Source organism: Rhamphochromis sp. 'chilingali' (assembly GCF_963969265.1).
Source record: "Rhamphochromis sp. 'chilingali' genome assembly, chromosome: 5".
In the NCBI taxonomy this organism is placed as follows: Eukaryota; Metazoa; Chordata; class Actinopteri; order Cichliformes; family Cichlidae; genus Rhamphochromis; species Rhamphochromis sp. 'chilingali'.
In genome coordinates this window covers 11450296-11468789 of record NC_137932.1, presented here as the reverse complement: position 1 = coordinate 11468789, position 18494 = coordinate 11450296, and the positions used below count along the sequence as shown (strand labels likewise).

Genomic DNA, 18494 nt, shown 5'->3' with positions numbered 1-18494 from the left:
GTGATCTGTATTCTTTTTCTGTCTAAGGCTCTGAACAGCTAAGAACTGACCTGACACTGCACGGGCATCTTTAGAGGTCTGTTCCGTCGTAACATCAGGCTTGTTAACTTGTCAGCAGAACAGGCAAATCAGATGCTCGCTGCTGAACTATTACAACTGAATTATTTATCTTTGTGGTCGCCAGGGACTTCCACACTTGATTTAGCCACTTTTGAGCCTGTTGATTAAGTATTTTGAGATGTTGAGTGAGCCTGAAGAATTAAGGCAGAAACAAGTGCAATGAGTTTGCTCTGAAAATGTGTGGATTTGTAGTAAGTCTTCATGCTTCTAAGGGCCTCTGTATTTCTAAAAATCCTGGTCATGGCTTGCAAATTTATTTGAGGGTGTGTTCCCAATAACGTTTTTTATTATCTAGCTCCAGTCAGACTGAAAATAATCCTGAAGCTACAGAGTTGTGAAAATGTTGATGACTATTTCTGGCTTAACACATGCGTCTACCGTTTATTTTGTAGGATCTAAACTTTGGTATCATGCTCGGTATTCAGTATTTGCTCGCTCCCAAATTGGCTTTTTGAAATTGACAACAGTTTTGTATTTTGCATGCTTTGTAAGCTCATTTTGTCCGTTTAACCATTTTGGCTAACTGCGAATCCCACAGAGATTTGGGATTTGTGAGGGATTAACTGTCAGACTCGGCCTGAAACAAAGTGTCGATTCCAGAGGGTTAAACTATCTTTCCATTTGAAGGCTGTATTTATTTAGAGCCGGAGCTCTGGCATTGAAGCTTTTGAGGGGAATGGGCAGGTCAAGGTCTTTCTGCTTCCCTCACTCTTTCTGTGTGTGCGCGTGTCTATGTGCATATGTGTAGCCCTGCAGTTTCGAGTTGGCTCCAGCACAGTTCTTTTTTTCTTTTTTCTTTTTTTTTTCCCTCCTCCACATGAGGAGTGAGAGGAGTGTGGGACATGGAGCTGTGACCAGCTGATAGAGTTTGACTGACTGAGCTGTGATTGGTCTGTAGATATCTCTCCTCGCCCTGCCCTTGAGATGAGATGTCATCCCCAGTGGAGACTGAGACCAGCGATACAGACATAGGGCAATTACAGGACACACAATGTCAATCTCAAGGGATGGTCATTGTGTAGCATAACCAAGATCTCCATCCACATTTAAACCGTCCTCGGATTTTCATGAACCATGGCCCGTGGGTACTTTGCAAGCAAAACCATAGGCGATATAGGCACCGAGATTCATAAATCCTCTCTAGTGTGTGCTGAATGTTTTCGTGGGAGACAACCCATTATCAAACAATTCACTGTAAGGGCTCTGCTGGGTGTAATAAATACCCGTGATCCTTATCAAGGCCGCGGAGACCTCTTGTCTGAGAGAGAGAATATTATTTCTTATGATGTAAACAAACACTTGTGCCGTCGGTTGCACATTTCTCGATTTCTCATCGGGGAACAAAGCAAGCGGCGAAGATGCTGCCGCCAGTTTTCTGGTTGTTGAATGCACAGCAGTTATGGAGTTAATGTTCATTGTTTTGGTTGAAAGATTGTGAGACGTTGATGGAATAATACAGATTATCATTTCTGATGATCTGACTTGTACGTGTTTAATTGCTGCTTTGTTTTGCTTCCAGTAAGGGGCGCAGCACATGTGGACAGGATACAGGCAGCTGACATGCTTACATCCATACAGCTGTAATACCAAAACGGGGGGAGGTGTGTGTGTGTGTGTGTGTGTGTGTGTGTGTGTGTGTGTGTGTGTGGGGGGGGGGGGGGGGTGCATTGATGTACAACTACAGTATTTGAGGACATTTGAAGATTTTGTTTACCTGTTCTTTTTCCTTTTTGCACAAGAAAAATAATTGCAGTAAGCAAATACAGTATTTACCTAAATTTCCCCCATTGTGTCCAGTTGCTCTATTTTCTAATCCAGTTCTTTTAACATAATTTCTTAAATTTCTCAACCATACTGGATATTTCGTGTTGAAGCGTATGGCGCCTTTTCAGCAAGAAAATTTTTCAATATTGATGTACCGGCCGCTCGGTGCCAAGTTATGAAGATGTGTTCTCATGCTGATCTCATCCAGAGGCTGCTGCTTTCAGCATCAGCAGACATAGTCAGTCATAATAGCGCCTCTTTGTTAGCGCTGTGTGTCAGGAGGAAGCAGAAGCTAAACACTGGGAGATTCTCCATTGTTTGTATGGAAGCTGATGGAGCCACATGTCCTTTCACTACTGGTCTGTTTTGCATTCCCAATTTCCGTCCATTGAAACAAACTGCGGAGGCAAGTGTCCAGCATTGTGCTGATGGGTGGATGATTTTAAAAAATACAAAAAAAACCTTGGTATCATTCAGAGAAAGATAGTTGTAAATAGATGGGCACATTGTTTTTGAATTCTGGTGAAGGCTTGGTGGGCGTTTTTTGGTCAGGAACGGGCTGTCAAGTTGTGGGGGAAAGTTAGCTCTGTCTGACCCCACAGAACAGCTGATCACATGTAGCGGGTGCCACAAGTGACAGGCCTGCAGCCTAACTGGCCTTAAGAATGTAAGAGAGGCAGCAGGCCATTAGAGGTGTGGGGTGGTGCTAAAGAAAAAAGAGAGATGGCCTTTAAGAGGAAGTTCATCTTACATGACAAACACTCACCTCACTTCCTGTTTCTGTACTCTTATCTCTGTTATTATCCCAACACTCTCACACAGCAGGAAATTTGAGTTCTGTTTAAGGTGACTGCCTGTTGGCCCGCTGTGGCCGTTGATGGCCCTCGGGCTTCACTGGAAAGCTGCCAAGATCTGGTGGGAAAAAAAAACTAAAACAATTTTAATGAATCATCAGCGCTGTCAGATCATATACATTTACCGGCCAACTGCCAAATGCGGTTAAGACACAGAATTTGGCTTGCATAAAGAAAAGAAAAAAAAAAAACTGGCACAGATTTCCAGTTAAGCTCCCATGCTATGTAGCTGCTACTCTATCCCATAATGAAAAATATGTGCAAGGAAAACTATTAATTTGACATTTTTCCCAAATGAGGACCCTTTTCATCACACAAGTGAATGCTTTTGTAGTTTTTGTTTTTTTCCCTGCGGAATACTTTCAATCTTTGTTCATCAGGCTAAGACAGGCTTTTTCCCGCAATGAAGGCGAAAGCCTCGGGTTTGTCTGTGTTCTGCTGAAAGCACTGTTTGCTCAGTTCTTATTAAAAGCTCCTTAAAGGCATAATCAACCAAGGACTCATAAAGGGGAAGTCATAAAGAAGTCAAGGACCCACTCTATTGTCCTGAGAGGACAGAGAAAGTTAATTAGCAGAGTGAGTTCCTCTTAACATTATATAGCGTGTCAGGGTTATATGATTGCTCACATTCCCAGCAGAGTGAAAAGGACTTATATGCACTCCTATAGTTGCTCCTTTTGTAAACAACTCATGTTTGGAGACCTCTATAAGAGTCTATGTAAAGCTTAAACTGAACGCATCACTTTCAGTTCCTCTTCAAATCAGTTTGATAAGCAGATTGATGGCGATCACACAGACCTTTTCACCTCACAGTGTGTGCCCTGCTGGATCAAAACACAAAGCTGTCATGTTGATCTCGTCTAGACGATAAAACAGGCTGCACACCTCGAGTCTTCTTCTGGATCTTGCAGTCGAGTAGTCTTCTTTTTTCCTCATCTTGTATTTTAGACGGCCTATTGATTCAAGCTCATGTGATCATCTTCCCATTTGTAAAAACTGCTGTGTGCAATAACTCATGAGAAATTTAGCACATCGTACGGTCTTGCTCTGCCATTCAGCCAAAAGCAATACCTGCAAAAGCAGTTCAGTCCAGTATTTTGAGAAACGTTATCACTGCAAAGAGATATCCGTTCGCTGGATGGGTTTCAACTTTTTGTACTGTGAGTCAGAGAGCTTCTGTCTGTCCCTCTGTCAGAAATGCTGAACCACCCATCTCCTGGGAGCATGAGCAAATGTGGGAAAGCAGAATTTACACTATATATGCAGCTGGCAGTCTCATTTTAGCAGGAAGGAGCGAGAAGAGCTTGTTCCTACTGTGCCGTTTCTCACATGATCAGCTAAATTTTAAGCCACTTTTTTCCCTCTCTCTCCAGCTACATGAACTTGATGTAAGCTTGAGACTTACAATTCAACAGAAACACACTGAACATTCTCCAATTAACAGGAGTCGTCATCAATGATAATCTCAACATTTAGACCTTCAGTTGGTGTTGAAGGATTGGATTTCTGTCCTCTGCTTTAAGGCCCTCCTCTTCAGTCTTCTGAGATGTGTTGTATTTAAGTAACATGTGGAGATGTGCAGTATATATGTATCACTTAAAGTTATGCAGTCATGGTAACAGCTTTAAATAAAGCAGGCCTCGCTGCCATCAGGGCCATTTCATTTTCCACAGTGTGCTGGGGAACGGGTCCTGATGACACACATTCATGACAGATGCATTATCGGAGCTATTCTGGTCCAAGGTTCAGCTTCCCAACAGCATGTCCAGATGACATGCATACTATGTTACCTGCATCGGGAAAAGATTGCCAGCTGCATTATAAATACTAAAGTATGTTTGGCTTCTTTTTAGACTCCACTTTCTACCTTTTAGTTTGCACGTTTGCAAACTTACTGATTTCGTATACTTAATTTTTGCTTTTAGCGTCAATAAAAGTCTTACTGCTTGAGTCTAATGGGAGTGTTAAAACTGCATTTTTAGCTGTACTGCAGAAACCTCATTAATAGTGACTGTTTAAGCCAGGTGGGAGAAAGAGACTTTATTTACATGCAAAGTTTGACTTGGGGATTAAAAGAAAATGTCTTAGCACTTTTGGATCCAAGCCTTTAAAGCTTCCATATAATTTATGGTTTTGTGCACATAAGGCAGATTCATTGTCAGCCACAGCAAACAGAAACTACATGCTCGGTTACTACTGTAACACATTTCTTCTCCACGTCTTTCTCGGTGCTGTGCAAATGCAAAATGCACTAACAGCTTCTTGCTTGCATCCAAAACGTGTGCAGAAGCATAAAGGAAATCCTAACGTAAGAGCACCCTGTTGTGTTTGCAGTATATGTGCACAATAAATGACCCCGTAGTCCTGACAATGAAGATATCAAGCCCCCCCCCATCTCCCCAACAGGATGGCATGACAAGAGAGCAGGCCGGAGCATCTGTCTGTGTCAGGATCCAGATTGCACTCGCTTGCAAATCAACATGAGCGCACATGTTTTCTATCCCTCTACATCTCTATTTTCCACACACTCATTACTACAATCAAAGTGGTTGCCTCACAAGGGGTGAATTTTCTTATAAAAAGTGACAAATTTTACTAGAAATGCACAACCACACTGTTGGATATTAAGTGCAATCTAGGGCTGTCACTCATCTCAAGTACTGATTTTTACTGTAATGTCCTAGGTGGTCGTGTGTGACCTATAGTCCTTGGAAAAAGAGCTAATTATCCAGGACTCCCACACAACTACGAACCAGAAGATCACACACTAAAAGAGCTGTGTTAAAAAGTTACTATGGAGACTAACAGAATGATATTTAAACATTAAACCAGATGTTTCATCCTGTAATCTCTGTAATACATTGCCAGGAATGGCAGGTTTAAATGGCAAACACAGAGGTTGGGATTATCACAGTAATGCAATAATTCTATCTGCAAAACGAGCGCTCCATATATTTAAATGTTGCTCAAGCTTTTGGTTAAGCTGCTTTCTCGTAACACTGGTGTTTCTGAAAGTTAAAATTCATAAAGCTGAAGGGGGGCAGTTCAGCAATGAATAAGCTACAGTTTGGTAAATCTGTATTTTATCAACTGGTTCCTAGAAGTTAAATCTAATGGAGAATTATGATAGGAGTCCCAGTAATGACTATTTTTAAAGTTTGCCACTGCAGTAGCTTGCTTTGCCCAATCAGCAGTCCGTAATCCAAACATCACATTTAAAATTCCAAAAAGCTGCAAATCCTTTCTTTAGAGAAACTGAACATAGAAAAATGGATTTTAGATAAATGGATAACTGCCAGCTAATGATTCATATCACATGTGCTTATTATTTTCAGTTCATGGCTTAGTCATTTTCATCAAATAGTGAATCCCGACCTCTTTCAGCAGTGATTTCAGATGTTGACTGTTTCAGTTTTAGAAAGGAGTTAAATCAATCTGTTGATAAAACTGTCAGTTTTTAATCAATTTATTTGCAGTTTTTTTTTTTTTTTTTTAAATTGGCTCATCAAATTCAAATAGCAGTTTTCAACTAACCTTTATCAGTGCTGATAATCTGGATGGGTGTGCATATGAGCTGCAACAGTGGGGGGGGGGGGAAGAGACTTGGACATGAAATTTCTTTTCATGAGCCCTGCTCTGCTCCTTTAGAACATGTGACATAGGGCAACACGACTACAATGTTCTAACTGGATAAAATAATCCTCTTTCCTATGAAGAAGAAGCTGTTAAGGATGAACAATGACTGTATTCCTTGCTAAGCACGTGGCTCAGACGTGCATCATAAATCAGAATGATGAAGGCTGAGAAATGTGGTATCTTACTAATGTTAACTGCATCTTAGTGGGTGGATTTCCTTAAGCAGGGTGCAGTTTTGGGTGGGTTAAAGCCCTACTACCTGCAACAGAGCTTAATTGTCTCACATGTAGCTACAGCTTGGCTCATGTCAGCCCATATTATCTTGGACTGTGTTTAAAGGATGTAATGCAGGGGTGTAGAGAGACAAGTAAGGCATGATAGCAGTGACTGTGAGTGTTAGAGAGACAGACAGGAGTGTGTATAATTACCTTGTCTGAAGCTGCTGCCAGCTAGGTGTATGGAACGCAGCGCAACCAACCCTCAGTCACCCTCCCCTCACCCCTCTACCTCTAATTGGTCCATTTCCAAGGCATGAGGGCAGGGCTGTGCTGAAAGCTTTGATCACGGAGACCACACCAGTGTAGATACGTCCCTACCTGAGTGCTTTTGTAGTGGCTGTGCCTGGCAGGGGATTAAGCCATTCTGAACCCACTGAGTGTCTGTCTGCCTGTCTTGCTCTGGCTTCCCTGCGGCTTTACATACCTGAATCTGAACTCTAATTACCTGGCATTTTACTACATTCCTACATTCCTCAAATACACCCACGCAAGGACACTCAAATGCGTACTGTGTATTGTAGCTCTTGTTTTAACACACCCCCCCCCCCTATGTACCTATGAAAAAAATTTCATAGGTACACTCTAGTCTTGTGTGCTTTGCTGCTTTTGATATTGAAAGCACTTGTGGCTTTTACAGCACATTCTGAAACGAATGAGTCTGGCTTTTGTGTAATTGTTCTTTTTCTTTGCCTATATAAACAGAGCTCAGTTTCCGAGAAATTGTCCTATGCATGTGTTGTTTCTTACAGGAGACTAAACAACAAAGCATTCTGATGTGTAGAAAACTAACATATACAATTAATATGCCATTAATTAGTGCATGAAGCAACATTTTCTTTGCTGTTTAATTAATTTTCATTGAGCGAAGGTTAAGCTGACTCTAGCAGTTCTGCCCAAATGGGATGCTGCCAACTAGTCAAACTCATTAGTACGTCAATCCAGACATGCTCGGTAAGGAAGAGTTCATCACACTAATTGTTGGTTTTTGACCTCCGTGTGCGTTAGAGTTAATAGTTCTATTCATTAAGTGTCAATCACTTGCATGGAAAGAAGACATTCCACTGTAGCGTCTTACAGGCAGTTTACACTCACCATTGTTGTCCTTGTGCACGTTGCACATGCCAGAAGTTACGTCATCACTGTTGGCGCATGGTGCTGTTTCAGCTTGTTGCACACTTTTCAGCTTTTGTATTCTGCAGCAAGACTGGAGGCACGAGTCTGCCATTAGGTCAGTTTGTATAAGGAGTACAGGGGTTTTTGGATTGCAAAAAGAGACTGATAGAACAGTCGTGGTCATCCATTGGTTTCTGATGTTTCGTTCTGGAGCCTCAGCATTTTCACTGTCACCATCTTGGTTTAGAAAAATAAAACCAAAACTGTAACAAGGAGGGGCAGGTCTGACTGTAAAACTTGGTGGTTTCAGAAATGAGGATTGCTCATTGGCTAACAACTTCTGACTGGCAAGTCATTAGCCAATGAGCAAGGTTTACAAGCTATAATTCAATAGACTCAAAAATGAGTGCCTGAGTGCATCGCCAGAAAAGTGTTTAGAGGTCCAGTCAGAAAAGAAGTTTCTCAGACTTCAAAAGGATCTGAAGTTTTTTGGCACTTGGTGGCCTTCTGTCACAGGGCGAGAGGCGGGGTACGACCTGGACAGGTCGCCAGTCTATCTCAGGGCTAACACAGAGACAGACAATGATTCGCACTTTACATGCTTTGCAAGATGTTGCATTTTAAGTTTCTGCAAAGAGAAATGTGCAGATTCAATCCTGTCATTTTAATCTTGCACCAAAAGAGGGTTAACTCTACACGTAGGTATTTATTGTGCGTGAAAAGTATTTTTGTGAAATGGCTTAACATTCTGGTTTTTCCTTAACCTTATCAGAGTAAATCATGTTCCCAAGGAATATTTTTCTCTCATTTTGATGCTGCTGATGATGCCTTTTTGCCTGACGTGCACTCTAATGGGAGCTTCATGTGCTGTGGGTCAACAGCATAACCACAGTTTTCTTGTTAGCAGCTCTTTTAAAGAAGGCTTTGCCAAACCAACCACTGTTTACTTTAATAGCCCTTCAGAATTCTTTCCAAAAAAGAAACATGCCTCAGTGTTCACCGATCCTGCTGTATTTTAGGTGAGTTAATGGGGTTGACATTCAGAGGTTGGTCCCATCATCTGAAGAGCTAAGAACATTCTAACCTCAGCTTAACTCTGTAAAAGGTAAACGTGGTCTTAAGTCTTCTATGAACAAAGTTAGGAGAAAACTTGCCTTAACTTGATTTAGCTTCATTTTTAAATGCATCCATCTGAAACCATGTCTTTATTGCAGCTGACCTGATGTGGCTGCTACTGAAAGGCAAAAGCTTGTGTAACCAGTCAGCTTTCTGATAGTCAGCTTTGTTTTAAAGAGGATTAGACTCGTTTTTTTTCCCAACACGGAGGACTTTGAAGAAATATTACAACACAGAAGCTTGTGGAGAGCATTTGAATAATGGAGTTTTATAGCAAGAAAAGTACAGACTAATGAGAAGGAGAGCCAAAGACGGGATGGATATGAATATTTCCAGATTCCTCTCACGACACTGACCCCTGTGTGGTAACAGCAGACTGATAATGTGCCCCGAACGGGCAGCAATCACAGCGGCATGAGAAACGGTCATCAATCTGGTATCTTACCTCTTTGCTGTGAATCAGTGCTGATGTCATACACAAAAGCCAAACAATAAACAGGCCAACTGACAAGTCCTCATCCAAACCTAAGTGCTGGGGTCATGCATCGCACGTTTTCTCTGCTCCGCCAAACATCCTCACCCAGTTTCACTTCATTCTCACTTTCTTTCAGACAGTGCAGACAGGCTGAAATACAAATAGACAGACTGGCAGATCTGTCAAACCAAAAGAGAGGAAGAGATAAAGACAGACAGTTGGTCTGACAGGCGGACAAACCGGCACTTTTAGACCGACAGAAAAACTGGAATATACAGAGAGACAAGCTTGATTGACAGGGAGCTAAAATATGTGACGGGCATCTTGAGTCATTAAGAGTATTCTCTCATTTGAGACTTTTTAATGGAACTCCACTGCTCTCCTACCCATGCATATAACAAATTATATTTACAAGAAACTGTATTCATCAGCATTTGCAGCTTTGAGTATGAGGCAGTTACACTGATTTCATACAAAAATGAGTGCTGAAGTTAGAATTTATGGTGAATGAGGGAAGTGTTTATCTATCAGAGAACAAAGTTATTAGTGTGGAAACGGCATGTTTTACATAATTTTGTCACCTGATTTAAAAAAAACATTTTCAGATGGGGAAATGTAGCACCGTTACCCCCCCCCCCCCCCCCCCACCCCCACCCCCACCCCCTTTGGGACCATACACCTACTCTCCCTCAGATTTTCATATGGTAGTAATTGTGAGCCTGTAGGAAATGTATGCTTTGGATTACATCGCAGCATGGGAACATTTTGTTTTGATCGGTTCTCAGGCGAACGGTATTGTGATGTCAGTGTTATGGTCACTTAGCTTTGTCCGCAGCCTAGAGAAGAAACTGCCCCCCCCACTTATGAGAACACACTGCCAGTTCAGAACAATGGACTTCAAGATTGGGGTTTATTCTCCCAGCAGCCTCTGCATCTCTAATCCCTGTCCACTCCATTTATGAGACTGCTAAATGCGAGTCCACCCACCTACCCCTCAAGTGCTCCTGACCCTCCCTCCCCTAAAACGAGCGATGCCACAACTTCACCTGGTTTTGGTAAAACTTAGGAACAAAACCTGCAGGAATTTTAAGTGTCAGCTACTTACTAGGAACTTCTGTCCTTCAGATCTTTATGTGAAACAGGTACATTATAAGATTAGATTACATTGCTAATACTTCCCAGAACATGACAAAAAGCCTTTACTGATTCCAGTGGCAGTCACTCTTTGGCTTGTTTGGAAGGAAGACTACAATGCTGCACTGGAAGTTTAGGGTAGGGATTATGTGTGGAGGCTGCCTTCATTGTCATGCAGGAATCCCACAGCCTAAGTTTATATCAATTGTTATGTAAAGCGGCCATTGAAATTGTATAATCTGCTTTCAATCGAGTTTCTGATTTGGACATTATGTTGAAATGATACAGAGAAAAGTTAAAGGAAGACATGTGAAAGTATGTTACCATTTTCCCCCATCCTTTGAGTACAATGCACTTGCACACAAACTACCCCTTCCTTTCTTTTCCATCATCAGATGTATACTTCTGTAGAAGAAGCCATTCTTGTCCCGCCCCCACAACAGATAAATGCAGGGCAGTCTTAAACATGTTTGTCTAGAAATCAAAGCCACTTTTCACTTCCATGATCATTACCCTGCAAAATCACAACAGAGTGCACAAAGATCAAGCATTCTTGTTGATTACGACGAGGCGTCTCCTGTAATTCTAATCAGGATATTGATGATGAGCCCTCTTCACTTAGGAGGCTTGAAGAGGGTTTTGTCTTGAAATGGCATTATGTCTTCAGAGGCTCAGACTCGGATGCATTCTGCACACTGCAGTCACGCTAGCAATGTTTTTATACCTCAAGGGAGAACATTTAAAAACTGTTCTGTACTGATTTTAGTAACTTTACTAGAAATTCTGATTGATTTTTGTTGTCTTTTTCTTGATTAAGTTCCGTAATGACTACTTCTGTAGACAGAATAATAGTAATTAATATTCAATTCAATTCCATTTTAGTTAAATAGCACCAATTCACACCAATTTCTCATCTCTAGGTGCTTTTATATTGTAAGGTAAAGATCTTACAACATCATAAAGAAACCTCAACACAATCCCCTCTGAACAAACCTCCTGCAAAACCAGGCACAGGGAGGGGCAGCCAGCAGAGAGAACTGGAGTTTAATAATTGGTAATGATTAAATACAGTACAAGTCTAAACAGAGTGAAAAGACACTGTATATTAAGAAAAGGAAATATAGTAATGTCATATATGAAATACTGATAATTTGTATAATTGCATTTCATGTTTTCCTAATGCAAAATTTTCTCATTAGGAAACAAACACTGCAGTTAGAAATTGGCACATAAGACTAATGGCTATTTCGATGCTCTGGCTTTTTATGACTGTCTCTGTTAGACATTTAAAACACTGCTGACCCAGTTTTAGTCTGAGAACTCCTGGTTTGTATTTCAGTCCAGATGGGCAAAAGCAGAGTCTTTGGAAACGGAGAAAAAGAGACACCTTATTTCAGACACAGACTCCCACATTCACCTCCTGACTGGGCCTCTTAGGTCACCGTGTGCTGTTCCCTTATTCATCATGCCCTTATCACATGGCCCTTTTTCGGGAATTAAACAAAGACATCAGTACCAGTGGTTAATTCAACATGGATAATGAATTACAGGTGTTTCTGACCTTGCTGTCAATGCTGCACACTTTAATTTATGCATCTACTGTCTACACTGACAGGTTCTTATTACCAGTGATGTGACAATTCCCATATCAGGTGTACATACTGTATGCACTATATGGACAAAAGTACTGGGCCACCTACACGCTACACCTACAGGAGCTGCTCTACCATGGCGACACGTGCCATGAAGCTCCCAGCGCACAGTTTTCGTGCAGATGTTAATGCCAGTGGAGGTTTTTAACTGACTGTTGGTGACTTTTACGCACTCAGCAAGCCCATTCTGTAACTTTAAACCATCTACCATTTCATAGCAAGGTTGCTGTGGTTAAAGAGATTAATAATAACTAATGATTAAATGCACAGTTGTGTATGAACAAATAGTGAGTGAAAAAGGTGACTGAAGAAGAACACTAAGTGCATCGTGTTCCCACGATGCATCATTCCTGAGGTGGGAGTCGGGGCTGGATCAGGTGACCCTAACTATGATATCAAAAAGGAAACCTAATCTTAAAAGTAGAGGGGTGTTTTTCTCCCGAATCCAAACTGGAAGCTGGTTCTGCAGAATGGTGTATATGCATTTTTAGCCATGTTTGTAATATGGATGATTTCTAAAACGGTGCTAAAATACTCATCTCATCTTTCTCAAATGAAAACATGTTATTATGGACATAACCTCTTGAGAGTGAATCAGGATCCAAGACCAGTTGAGACCGGAAGATTATGGAGCCATCCACAAAGTCATAGACAATGAACAGCTCATTAATGGAATCGGAGGCTCCGCAAGACATTTTACATGAGCTATCAAGCCATCAAATGAGCCATCAGCCTCTACAATAAAAAGAACCACAAGCTTTCTTTTCAGGTTAACACAACACAACGTTAAAGAGGAAATGGCATCAGAGTACCACCAAAGTAGCTGCAATAGCGACTGCCTACTTTGGTTTATTATTACCACTCATTAAAAGATGGTAACTGGAAGCACTCGGTAGGCACAAAGCGCAAGCTATTAGACGAGACACAAAATAATCACTCAAGATAACCTCGCAGTATGTGTTAAATTTGGGTTGGTATGAGGGCTGGGCAATATGACCTCAGCATCACATTAACTGAACATTTTACATCAATTACGACTAATGAACGATTGTCATTATTATTTGGGTTCTTGCCTTCATAGTTCACTGACGAGGTCTGAAAGAGGTTTGTACTTTTAATATTCTGGCGTCATTCTAGGTAATGCGATTGTGCTCCAAGTGTTGAAACAGAATGGTTGGTTGTATTACCTTTGGTTGCTGAAACTGTTTTTCTTCAGTTTTTACATGTGACTTCCTTTTTAGTTAATGTCCTCTTTACAAAATGTGTGCAAATGATGGACATGGATGGGGCAGTCACGTTACAACTCAAGCAGTAGTACGTTTTTAAGGGGACAGTACATGAACACGTACTGGGAGAGAAGTATTACCAGAGTGAAAAACCACAAAAAAGTAACAACATGGTAAGACTCTGTGGACTTAAAGGTTCTGAATGTCAGTTTTGGAAATTGGCTTAGTTCTTGTTAATATGTACAATATAATCAGTTCATGTAGAGCTTTAGATTCAGATTACATAGTTTGTATAAAGGCTTTATGTCTTTGTATTTAAAAATAACTTAATAAAAGGTTCATTTTCTGCAGTTTACTCTCCTTTATTGCTGCAATTTTCCCTAAATCTTAAATTCATTACTTCCATTCAACCAAAAGATCATTCTAAATAACGAATTAGAAAACATTTTTACTTATTAGTGTTCCCCTCAAATATTCAGCAGCCTTCTTTTTCCAGCTTCACAAATACACAAGGTCGCCCCGATTTTTGTCAGCCCCTCCAATCAGAGGAAGCAGCATTTTTATTTCTTTCTTTCTTTTTTTGATCTAGCTGTAATGGCTGTCTCATCCCTTCCATGTCATGCCTGCTGTGAAACCGATCTTTGCCATAGATACACATCATTGTGAGTGCTGCATGAGAAACTAGACATGCATCTCAGCACGGGTTAGAATCTCCCTCGTCCGCAGGGGTCTCTGAAATCAACTACTCGATATCTACGAGGCTCTGGGGTTGTCAGATAGAGTCTAATGAGACTAATTTGGCTTGATGTTTATTTTCTCTCTGGGAGTTTGCCGGTGTGCTACAGACTGAATCGGGAGATGAATAGAAACATGTGAACTGATATCACTGCCTCTGCTAGCTGTGAGAGGGTAACACTTCACAATCTGTGGGGGGGGGCAACAAAATGCATATTTAGTTACATTTTTTAAAAATTGATCATTTTTCTAAATATGCAGTCTGCACAGATTCACTTTTTTGGGTCACCTTAATAGTAAAAATCGTGTTCTATATCTAGCATTTTTGTACCTATATAGTTCAGTGGCTGAGTAAAAACCATCTGAGCCAAGGACACTTCCAATGGAGTCAGCACTCTGAGTCTCCAGAGATGAGATGGAAAACTGCAGTGGATGTAAAACACAAGCAGAAGTGACAATGCTCTTTTTTTCGTGGAAGCCATGTGCTGAAGCTGTGTGTGTCTGTGCACACGCGTGCATATACAAGCGTGCATGTACAAGCACATACTCAAATGGCTCAGTTTGATTACTGCCAACCAGGATCCTTTTCCCTCGTGCACTTACACAGATGGCTGCACTGTGAACTACATTAACACTGCAATGCACCTGAACTCCACTATAGAGCATCAAAATATTGTATGCGTTTAAAGCCTCTTCATATTTGGCTGTCCCCTGTGACAACATCTCCTCTGGGTATCTCCTGTTTCTAAAAGTGAGCATGAAGCCTGGGTTATTTATGTTGACAGTCCCCACAGCCATGAGTGAAACCCCCCATTGAACCCTATTCACAGCCAGCTCATTTTGCGATGTCAAGTCTGCCATCTTTCCTCTTTTCCAAGTATTTTTTTCCAACTCTAATAGGTTACCAAGGCAACATTTAGGAACACCGCTGAGGGTTTTTGGTGCTATGTTCTCCTGTGATCGCGTGGACAATAAGCCCAGTGACAGGCGTCGCTGATATGCCTGCTACAGTAATCATAATGACCGAGATCAGGGCTTGCTACCCAGTTAGAGCTGTCAGGGTGTCATTTATTGACAGGAAGTAGGGGATTTAAGCCTGTGCTGTAATTCCCTCAACTGCTTCATTTGATTTTCATTTAGCATATCACTCCTCAGGGGTGCAAGCCAAAGCTAAAGAAGTAGGTCACTATGTGTTGAAAACTGAGTGACTGTGTGAGTATATGTGGAAGCACTGTGGCAAGCTCCTGCCCTTAAACCCCATTCTGCTAAATATCAACTCCTTGGAAGAATGCATTACTATAGATGAAGATCCTTGGCCATTCAATCCTAAAGCGTTGGACTGAGGCATGTCCTGTAGGAATAGCCTGAGTCAGCCAATCGTGGCATGCCTGCGGGCTCTCAGCTGCTAATGTGCTCCTAACTGCATGTCACGTATCCCCCTACTGAAGGTCAGAGGTTTAGTGGAATCATTCATCTGGTCTTCACAAAGGCGGAAAAGGCACTGGCAAAGAGGGAAATGTGGCTTGTGCAGGGTGACAAGTGCCGCTCAGGGGCCTGGAACATGCCAACCCCCTATTTTCCACACAAGCAGGAGGTTATTATTAATATTCCGCTTATCTAGAGAGAGGAAAAGGGTGGGTGGAAAGAAGGGCTTTTCTTTTTCTTTTTTTCCCACATTTCAGATCATACTTTGATTTTTTTTTTTTTTTACTTATTTATTTATTCGTATGTATATTTTTGGGATGGGGGCAAAATTTTTTGGTCTGATCCCTTGATCAGGATTGAGTCACAAATGCTAAATGAATTCCATATTGTGGTGGTATTCCAGCTTTTACCAGAGTGGCTTGTTTGAGCAGTATTGGAATACTGAAATTCTCCAATAAGATTCGATGGGAATTTGCATGTGCAAATTTAAAAAAAAAAAAAAAAAAAAGATCCAAAATGTATTGCATTTATTCCCATATGGCATGTTTTAATGCTATGAAATACTTCTGATTAGCATAAAAAGTTACACCACGACTCATTAGTCAAGAAACAGAAACTGCATTAAAAATTTTGACATTTTTATGTCCTTGAAGAAGGATGTGCTATCTAAGTGACCGTTCAGTTTTTGCTTTCCTTTTTTCTTTTGGGTGCAAAATATGATTGAAACATATTCTCACATAGCTCGAGTAGTCTCTTTTTAATATTTTCATGTGCCTGCATGATCAGTGCTCCCATTCTGGCTTGAGTTAAGGCATAAGACTCCATTACCTCCTTTTAGCTCCACTCTGTAAATAAGAAAAACACCCATAGGCACATCATGACTTTGGTTTGAGCTGCCAAAAGCATTGTGGGTCAAGCACAAAGAAACCATGTACAACATTTAAAAAGTCAACTAGCACCGCGAATATGACCAGCTAAGTTACAAAACACAGTGCTCGATTCATTTGTAAATGTACGGATGTAGATTCATCTCAAGAGATGTTGGTTTGCAGCCGGAACATTAGTTATGCAAGTCTTTGCTTTTTGTGTTTGTGCTTTGTTTATTTCTTACACTTTTACCACGAGTTGCTTCCTCATTCTAAGTTCAGAAAGGTTACATAGGAACAGAGTGGCTTCATCTATTGTGTGTATGTCTTCTCCATGTCTGTCGTGTCTGCCTGTCTCCCCTTTTTGTCTCAGAGGAAAACTCGCTGACAGAGGCTCTTTGTTAATGGAGGGGAGAGCGAGATGAGAATAGGTCATTCAGGCAGATTAGTGCTCGCTGAAATCCTATAGGAGGGGTCATCCACACAGTGCTGCTGGAATCCACTTGTGACCTTATTCGTGAACCTATTCAAAATCCTGGCCACATCCACTTATGTCTGACACTGTTTTGTAAACAAATACTGAGCATGCTATTTTTTTTTTTTTTCCATGTATGTCATTTTTATGCGGTTCTGGCACTGGAGCGTTGGGCAAACCTGTCTGGAAGCCGACTTTTTTTTTTTCTTTCTTTCTTTAAATGTTTCACTCTTCTGTGATCTTCACTTTAAGGCGTTTCGGGTGAGCCGGGCACATTTTTCAGCATCAATGCTCAGTGTTGTCAAGTTCTTCAGACTGCCGAGGCCGACAGAAGGATTTTGTCTGGTAATGTTATTTGCCTTTAAATAAGGGTAAGAATGCGAAATGACTAGTGCTACTGTTATGAGCATTTGAGAAAAATCCCTATAGTCTATATCCACAAAAAAGATTCCTCATTTTCAGAACTTCTATTGGATTTCTTACAGCTATTACAACTTGTTAGTAAATAGAAAAAAACGTATTGCTTGATTAAACTAATAGAATTAATTGGCAAATTTTCCTGTGCAAATGCAATCAACCTGCATCGACCCGTTTAATATGCGTTCATTTATAAGGAAAATATGATTTTTATGAGAGTACAAAGCTAACCTTCACAGCTGAACTAAAGCAAGCTGATGAAAATGATTGGCTCAAGTCGTGTGATGCTTTAGAAAATTTCCACAATATGGAGACCGCCAAACGAGAAATGGTTTTGAACAAAAATGAATAAAAATTCAAGAAGCAGAGCTGACAAAAAAAATGTAATCCATCTAATATTTTAGATTATCAATCAGCAGCACAGCAAAGAGAGGAGAACCTCAAATCAACGTTTCAAGTGCTTCAGTTTTACCATGGCAACAATTACCATTGAAGATCTTCCAGATGTTTCTTTCACATTTCCCTTTTGCCAAAATTCTTTGTGTTGCCAAATATTTGTCGTTACTGTGCTTTGTTGTCTAAACTGTTTGCATGTTGTGTTGCTATACAAGTGTTAATTGTGCATTATTCGCCTCCTTCCTTCCTCTTTAAGGGATAAATGGGAGCAGGCTAAATCACTGAAGGGCAAATACAGTCTGCACTTTTGTCAAGGCAAATAAAGCTCAAGATTACTCGGGGTTGGGAGGCAACACCAAGTGAGAGAAAGCAACCAAAGAAAAAAAAAAAAGAAGCATTCACATGTTTTCTATTTGTGTTGCATTGGCAAAAGTTGCTGTTTTCCAATTTTAACATCTGTGTGCCTGAAGTCAGAGAGAACTGTGCTAAAATCACTTAAGAAAATATATAAATGCAGTAAAGGGTTATTCAAATGAGTGTTCTGGGAGAGACTTTACTCATAGCAGCTGTTTCACTTAGCTTTAGTACCTGCTTTTCTACCTTATGATACATGACAAATGTAATTTGACTGTACTTGGAGGAATTTCTCCCTCGTGGCTGCAGGTATCTGTACGCAACTCGGTAATGCATGCATTCTGCTTCCTTATCACAGTGTGACATTTCATCACTGTTCCAAAGTAGTCACCGTAAGATTTTCTACAGGTGGAATCTCTCGAGCGTTTGCTTTAATTTTGTTTGCGTGCACTGTGATG

At 40.8% G+C, this 18494-nt stretch overlaps 1 protein-coding gene across 4 annotated transcripts in view; it reads left to right on the top strand.

The window, feature by feature from the left end:
* Window positions 1–18494, top strand: part of sash1a (SAM and SH3 domain containing 1a) — a gene marked incomplete at its 3' end in the record, with an annotated part of 169927 nt that overhangs the window by 2505 nt on the left and 148928 nt on the right. The window lies entirely within an intron of this gene.